Genomic DNA, 8,631 nt, shown 5'->3' with positions numbered 1-8,631 from the left:
CAGTCCTGCTAAGTAAAGGACATATTACATACAGTCTATCATGACTGAATTCTGTTAGGACTCAAAATACGCTTTCTTCACCTTTGAAATCCAGTTCCAGCCTGTGCACTTAGTAGTGGTTGCTATGTCATGTCACTTTGGTGCAGTGCATGACCCCTTGGCCCGCTCCTGTTGGTCTGTGAGCTGGGGTGACAATCTCAGTCAAATCCCACAGGATGTCTGTGAGAGTGATGGACAAAACAGACACCTGGAGCTCACAGTGCAGTGCCAGGCAGAGGGTGGGTGCTATGCAGAGCTTTGGATGAGGTAAATGATATAAATTTTCTTTTCTTTTTTAACTATTTAAAGGGTTTTTATTTATTATTAGATAGAGAAGAGAGGAATTGAGAGGGGAAGGGGAGATAAGAAGGGACAGAGACACCTGCAGAACTGCTCCACTATTCGTGAAGCTTTCCCCTTTCCGGTGGGGATCAGGGGTTTAAACCTGGAATCATGCATACTGTAATGTGTGAGCTTAAGCAGATGTGCTACCGCCTGGCTCCAATGATTTGAATTTTCCTGAAAGCTATACTTTGTGTCTTGGTGTCAATCATTTCTCACTATTCAAAACACTTAACAATGAAAAAGAAGGCATCATGATATAAACATGTAAATTACAAATGTTTAAAATTGTATTTTCCTAGTTATTTGATAGAGACAGCCAGAAATCAATGGGGAATGGATTGTGAGAAAAGGAGAGAAATGGGCAGAGCCAAGAGGGTGACTTGGAGGCAGCTGCTGGTATGAGCTCTTACATCAGGGGCCGGATAGGGTAGGATATGGGGCCGTGAGCAGGACGGTGAACAAGAAGTCCTACCTGTGACACCAAGGAGGGGTCCTGTGACTCTAGTTGGGTTAGGAAATGGAGGAAAAAGAAAAGACATTTTCTCATTATTGTTGAAGCCATCCCTCCCCTCCACCAGATAACCACACCCCAGGGCTTGCAGAGCTGGTTCTAGCAGGCTCCCAGATGAGCTTTCATCTTTATGACTATGAGTCCCTATTCAAGGAAATAGACACTGATACCAAGAAATAGAAAACATCCCATGATCTTGGATTGGAAGACTCAATATCATCAAAATGAATATTCTCCCTAGAGCCATATACAAATGTAATGGAATGTCCAGCAAAGTTCCACCATACTTCCTTAAGAGAATAGGATAAAAAATACAGTCATGGGGAGTCGGGCTGTAGCGCAGCGGGTTAAGATCAGGTGGCGCAAAGCACAAGGACCAGCATCAGGATCCCGGTTCGAAGTTGGCTCCCCAACTGCAGGGGAGTCGCAGGTGTCTATCTTTCTCTCCTCCTCTCTGTCTTCCCCTCCTCTCTCCATTTCTCTCTGGCCCATCCAACAACGACAACAACTATAATAACTACAATAATAAAACAACAATGGCAACAAAAGGGAATAAAATAAATATTAAAAAAACAAAATACTATTTAAAAAAAACTACAGTCATTTTCTGGAACCAGAAAACACCTAGAATTGCCTTAACAATCTTAGGAAAAGAAATAGAAATGGAGGCATCACACTGCCATATCTCAAGCTATATTATAAGGCCATCATCATCAGAACTGCGTGGTACTGGAACAAAAATAGGCACACAGACTAGTGGAACAGAATTGAAAGCCCAGAACTAACCCCCCACAACTATGGACATTTAATCCATAGATAAGGGGGCCCAAAGGATTACATGGAGGAAGGAGGCCTACTTCAATAAATGGTGCTGGGAAAACAGGGTTGTAACATGCAGAAGAATGAAATCGAAACACTTTATCTCACCAGAAACAAAAATCAACTCCAAATGAATCAAGGACCTGGGCGTTAGACCGGAAACTATCAGACACTTAGAGGAAAACATTGGTGGAACACTTTCCTACCTAGACCTCAAGGATATCTTTGATGAAACCAAGCCAACTGCAAGGAAGACTAAAGCAGAAACAAACCAGTAGGAATACATCCAATTGAAAAGTTTCTGCACAGCCAAAGAAACTATCACACAAACAAAGAGACTCCTCACCATGGGAGAAGATCATCACATGCAAACATCAGACAAGAGACTAATCACCAAAGTATACAAAGAGCTGAGCAAACTTAGCACCAAAAAAGCAAATGACCCCGTTAAAAAGTGGGCAGAGAATAAGAACAAAAGATTCACGACAGAGATCATCCAAAATGCTAACTAACATATGAAAAATAGCTCCAGGTTTCTGATTGTCAGGGAAATGCAAATAAAGACAACATTGAGATACTACCTCACTCCTGTGAGAATGGCATACATCAAAAAGGACAGCAGCAACAAATGCTGGAGAGAGTAGAGTGTGGGGACAGTGGAACCTTTCTGCACTACTGGTGGGATTGTAAATTGGTCCAGCCTCTCTGGAGAGCAGTCTGGAGAACTCTCACAAGGCTAGACATGGACCTTCCATATGACCGAGTAATTCCTCTGCTAGGGACATACCCCAAGGACACCATAACACCCAGCCAAAAAGATATGTGTACACCTATGTTCCTAGCAGCACAATTCATAAGAGCTACATCCTGGAAGCAACCCTAGTACCCAACAACAGATGAATGGCTGAGAAAGCTGTGGTCTACATACACAGTGGAATACTACGCAGCTATAAAGAACAGTGAACATACCTACTCTGACCCATCTTGCATGAAGCCAGAAGAAATTATGTTAAGTCAGCTAAGTCAAAAAGATAAAGACGAGTATGGGATGATCCCACTCATAAACAGAAGTTGAGAAAGAAGAACAGAAAGGGAAACTCAACTCAGGATCTGACTAAATTTGTAGTAGGGCACTAAAGTAAAAGCCCTGAGTGGAGGGTGAGGGTGGATGTTCAACTTCATGAGACTGGGGGGCGGGGGGAGCGAGGGGATGTGACACCGACTTTTGGGGGGTGGGAATTGTGTTATGTACACTCCTATCAATCTGTAGTCATTTAAATCACTATTTAATTAATCTGAGAGGGGAAAATTGATTGGATGTCTCAAACTATTTAAAGCACAGACTGCATCTTTTGAATACATAGGCTGAGTCTTTGATAGGTTGACTCTCTTAAAAGCTTTGTCCAGGGAGAACAAAAGAAGCTGGTAGCATCGCTATATGCAAATAATGTCAAAAGTAATAAATTATGGTGAGGTTTGTATGATATAGCAAATCCAAACAAAGGGATTTTTCAGTTTACCCATTTGCCAAACAATGTGATTATTGCAATAAATAACTATTGTCTTCTTTTTAAAAAAAATATTTAAGAGAGGATAAATTAACAAAATCATAGGGTAGTCTTCTTAAACCCTAGGACAGCAGGAATCTCCCTTTCCTCTATAGAACCTATGTTTCTCCCAATCCTGCTACCTCTGGGTGGGGCTCACTTCCCTGCATGCTTCTCTCCAATGAGGCTAAATGATATTGCATCCACCGATTCCAACCTGATCAATGCAATGAGTACCATCTCAGCATGCTTCACCTCAGACTTGGTACAGAGACGTCAGGCATGGATTGCCAACCCTTCACCCTCATCACTTGGGTGAGAGCTTTGCTTTCATTGTATTCTCTAAGTCCATTCCAGGAGCTTCACTTCCTAATGACATACCAAAAGCTAGATATAGGCCAGGGTCTACCAGATAGAGCATATATTGACATGTCTTCATAAATTAGGGCAAAATACAGACCTAAAGGCAAAAATACACAATAGTCTGTAGTGAGTCAGTATCAAGTTTATAATGAAATAGTGTCCACATAGACTTAGATACCCTCATCATCTACTTCCTATTACAGCTCTCTCACTCACGCCAAATCTAACCTTAGCTAAGCAAGGACTGCAAAAGCTGAATATGGGCAACAGACTGGCATATTTTCACGATGACTCTTTAGTCACTATCAGGCTGTTCCTCCAGCTGGGGAACTAATCGGGCAGTCATGAGACTCCTAAACAGACTTGATGGGTCTAGAACTCAAAGAAATCCCTCTCTCCATGGAGGGAAATGATTTCGGGGAAAATGAAATCTCAGGGTGTTGCAAAACAGGCTGTGGGATGGTGGCATACCAGTAAGAGCCCATACATTCCCATGGTCCATGACACAGGTTGAAATCCTTGATCCCCAGCTGTGAGAGGATGTTTTACAAGCGGTATCAAATGCTGCAGGTATCTTACTCTTTGCTTCTTTAGATCTCTCTTTCCTCTTGATTTTTCTCTCTCTCCCCAGTCAATACATTAATTGTAAATAGACACAAAATGCAAATGATCTAACTTCTCTCTAAGTAAGATATTTGGCCTTTGTGTAAATATAAAAAAGAAAAAGATATGTGGGAGAGTTAGTCAGTATCCCTCAAAGACAACCTTAAAGAAAATTTGAGCTACCTCACGGGCTGAAGTGAACCTGTATAAGAGCCACAGTGAACAAGGTCTAGGAACAAGGCAAAATTAAATCACAATTCCCAAAGGAAACCCCGCTATCACCTCATAAATGGAGGACAGCTTGAGTGTGGTCACAATCTCCACCAGGCGGTCTCATTCCTCCAGGAGGTAGAGAAGCCAGAGTAGGTTCTCTGCATCTACCTGGCCCTCCGAGGATTTGGTGTCTTCAGAGTCTGAATTGTGGTAGTGTTCTTCCTCCTGCTAACAGAGAGGAAAGCATCAGCCTCCAGCAGATCATCTAGCTGGTGCTTTCTTTAAGAAACTAAGCTTGCACTGGAGAACTCTACTACTTCCTTTTGGTGAGCCACTGCTGCCTTGGCTGCTGGAAGCTCAGACACATGTGTCTATCGAAGTTGAAGAAAAACCTTTGTTCAGCGTGTTCCCTCTGCACCTCCTCTAAGCAAGTATCTGTGTGACCCACCCAGAAATATTCATAGAAGCTCAAAAGAAAAAAACAAAACCCTGTTAACATTTTTACCATCTCAGAAGCAGAGACTCTCAGCATAGCACGCTGGTCACAGATTTAGATATTTGTACACTTGACAAACCAGAGGTGTAAGAACAGTTGTGGAGAAGGTACTGCACAGACCGTCATCCAAACTCCACATGAGCTTCCCCCAGCAAGCAGGGCAGCCCCATGAGCACAGGCCCCTCCTTCCAGTCAATTTGTCACTCACCTCGCTAGAAAATTCCTTTTCCGAAGCTGTTAAAAAATATTCGTCGATCCCTGTGCAAGCATCCTTTACTTCGACATGCTCTGCCACCACCACTGGCTGCTCTTCTTTGATGTTATTGATGAGTTCCTCCTCTTCCTCTTCAATGTCCTCCATCTCCTCCTCCTCCTCCTCCATCTCTTCCTCCTCCTCTTCCTCTTTAACCTCCTCCTCCTCTATCTCCTCCTCCTCTTCCTCTTCTACCTCCTCTTCCTCTTCCTCTTCCAACTCCTCTTCCTCCTCTTCCCCTTGCTCCTCCAATACCATCCAAACCATTTTCTCTTCTTCCTCCTCCTCCTCTTCTTCCTCCTCCTCCTCTTCCTCCGCCAGCTCCTCGTCCTCTTCCTCCGAAACCATCCATAACATTTTCTCTTCTGCCTCCTCCTGCTCCAACACCATCCACACCATTTTCTCTTCTTCTTCTTCTTCTTCCTCCTCCTCTTCCTCCTCCTCCTCCTCGGCCTCCTCCTCCTCCCCCTCCTCCTCCTCCGCCTCCTCCTCCTCTGCCTCTTCCTGCTCCTTCTCCTTCTCCTGCTCCTCTTCCAATACCATCCACACCATTTTCTCTTCCTCCTCCTCTTCCTTCGCCCTACACACCACCTCCTCTTCCTCCTCTTCTTCCTCCAGCAATAACTCCTCCAACCTCACACACTCAGGTTTTTCCTCCTCATCCTGCTCCTCCTCCTCCTCCTCCTCCTCCTCCTCCTCCTCCTCCTCCTTTGGCTTCAGCTGCTCCACCTGCAGGCAAACAAGTTTCTTTAGATGCTCTTCCTCATTCTCCTCAGTCAGAGAAAAACATCACAACATAGCAGGTCTTGGAGCCATTTCCATTGCCAAATATGTGAGTAAAATCTACATTCAGACACACTCTAATCCCCGCTGTTGAAAGCACTGACAGAGGCTGACAGTGAACATCTGACAGACTGGAGGGAAATGGCAAGTAGGGATTTCAAAGCCCTGCATGAGGGTGTCATTGCAGCAGCCTCCTAATCTCAGGGGAAATGGCACTAATCAGGACTCAGAAGGACTTCATCAACCAAAATGCAGAGACATGAGAACATGCTAAACGGGGTGCAGAATAAACCACCACCCAAATCACATCCCCAGTGAGATCAGAGAAGGGACCAGGTACCTCTTGGAGCCTGGGGGCCTCCTGGCCAGCCAGCTGCTCCACATAAGCTCTGGGCTCACCCTTGGCCTGAGCAACTGCCTTCGGTTGCTCCACACACAGGCTGGAGGGTACACACACCTCCTCCTCCTCCTCCTCTGCCTACAGAAGACAGCAGACAGCACATTAGAGCAGGTCCATCTCTAGTCAACTACAAACTAAATATACACAAACTAATTAGCCTGAGGAAATCTCTGTCTCCTCTCTCTCTCTCTCTCTCTCTCTCTCTCTCTCTGTGTGTGTGTGTGTGTGTCTCAATTTTCTTTTTTTAAGAATTTATTTTTATGAGAAAGATAGGAGGAGGGAGAAAGAACTAGACATGACTCTGGCACATGTGCTGCCAGTGATCAAACTTGGGACCTCATGTTTGAGAGTCCAAACTTTACCACTGTGCCACCTCTTGGACCACTTCTCTCAATGTTTTACCAGTGTTATCAGTGTGAAGTCAGTGGCAGCATGACAGAAATCCATACCTACTACTGGCCATGTCTGCCATTTCTTGGTTGAGTTGAAGGGCAAAGAGAAATCGAAAAGGAGAAGAAAGAGAGGGAGGAAGGTGGATAGAGGCACCTGCAACATGCACCTGCCTTGACTTAAGAACATGGAGTAGATATCCCCACAGAGCAGCTTCTACCTCACTGCCTGGAGCCAGGCACAGAGCCTGCAGCCCATCTGGCTGTCCCTGCTGGTTCTCACTCAGAGCTCCATCATTCCACTCCAGACACACTCACACCAAGGAGGGAAATTGGCAGCTTGAGGGCCTGGGCTCCATAAGCTCATCTAGAGGCTCCAGAGCACTGCTTCAATCCTACCCTCCTGTCTTGGGCAATGATCATGAAAGACCGTGGGTTCAACCACCACCTGCCTCGGCCTCACCTCAACAGTCCTCATGGGATTTTCCTCCCCACACCCAGCCCCTACACAGACACATAGACATACGGATGCACACACACACACACAAACACACACACACAGAGAGAGAGAGAGAGAGTGAGAGAGAGAGAGAGAGAGAGAGAGAACTGCAAGGGAAGCTGTCCTTGGAGAGCTCAGAGAGGAATCCTGATCCGGATTACTCTAGGACACACTGTTTTACCTGAGTGCAGGCACAGCAAGGTGGACATAATATCCAATTTAAAAAGCAATTTCTTTCAGGACTCTGTTCGGGGGTGTTCTGGTGCCTATTTCTCCAGAAACTGGGAAAACAGCATGAGAACATTTTCATGCAGGAAAGATTCCAGTGAAATGAACTGGGTAGGGGCCAATGTACCTGCCTGATTACAGGGGTTCCATGTTCTACTCACACCAGGCATGAGAACTGTGAGCTCACTTCCTGCAGACATAGCCTCTCCCTCACATAACAACTTATCTTATAGTGCTTTCCATGTCCAGGGCAACCTGAGGTTAGAAAAGGAATGAAAGACTGTGGACAATTGTTCAATCCAGTATTTCAGTTGGAAGGGACCTGAAACTAGAGAAACTCTGATGAGGCTTGGTGTTATCGAGACATGAGCTCACAGGCTACAGCCACCTTCGCAGTCTGACTTGACTCCTAGAAACACTCAGCAGATCACTTCTGACAGGACATCCACACCATAATCAGGCACTTCTTTGAAGACAGCCTATGAGTGTTCACAAAGCTGGCTGTCCTCTGAGAAACTACACTGACACAATCATAATAGTAGTGGCATCTGAGCCTTCAGCGAGTGGTGACCTTTTTGTGCTTACCATTCTAGAATTGCTGCCTCCTAGGGAGCCTAGGGAGAGATTTCCTCACAGAAAATGCAGTTCTATCATGCTGCACCCATCCACCATTTTCAGGCTGACTGACAGTGGAATTGGTCAAAACACTGAGACAGGTTTCTGCAGGAAGCAGCGAAGTCATGCAGACAGTTCACAGCCTACTTCTCTCTGTTCTCTGGTAAGTTTCAAAGGAACTCAGAGACAAGCCAAAGATGCATCCAGGTCCACTGACAGATCACTGCCCTCCAAGCCCCCAAGGCAGGCCAACTAGTGGATCACACCTCAGCAGAGAGCTACTGCAGCTCATGGGCCACAGGCCTAAGCACCAGTTCAGTCTGGCTAGTCACACTCTGGCTTACTAGGGAGCCGGCTCTTGCAGACACTCTGATCCAACTTGATAGGCTAAGGGGTTTGCTTTGATATCTCTGACCTTGTGACTGTGCAGCCATGCCAAGAATCATGACGAAATCTGTGAAACCCTCACCTTTTTCCCTGCTTGTCTAATATACAGGCTTCAGCAAGCCTGTTTTCCTACCCCTGACA

General features: G+C 45.4%; 1 long non-coding RNA gene across 1 annotated transcript; it reads right to left on the bottom strand.

The window, feature by feature from the left end:
- Window positions 1-5,885: 5,885 nt before the first annotated feature.
- Window positions 5,886-7,580, bottom strand: LOC132540151 (uncharacterized). Its single transcript, XR_009551390.1, has 3 exons — window positions 7,442-7,580; window positions 6,313-6,450; window positions 5,886-5,918 (listed from the first exon to the last, which is right to left on the bottom strand). It is a non-coding gene; the product is annotated as an uncharacterized LOC132540151 (long non-coding RNA).
- Between the last annotated feature and the right edge of the window lie 1,051 nt (window positions 7,581-8,631).

This window comes from Erinaceus europaeus, chromosome 9 (genome assembly GCF_950295315.1).
Source record: "Erinaceus europaeus chromosome 9, mEriEur2.1, whole genome shotgun sequence".
In the NCBI taxonomy this organism is placed as follows: domain Eukaryota; kingdom Metazoa; phylum Chordata; class Mammalia; order Eulipotyphla; family Erinaceidae; genus Erinaceus; species Erinaceus europaeus.
Note: the sequence above shows the minus strand (reverse complement) of the source record. Positions and strands in the feature narration are given on the sequence as shown.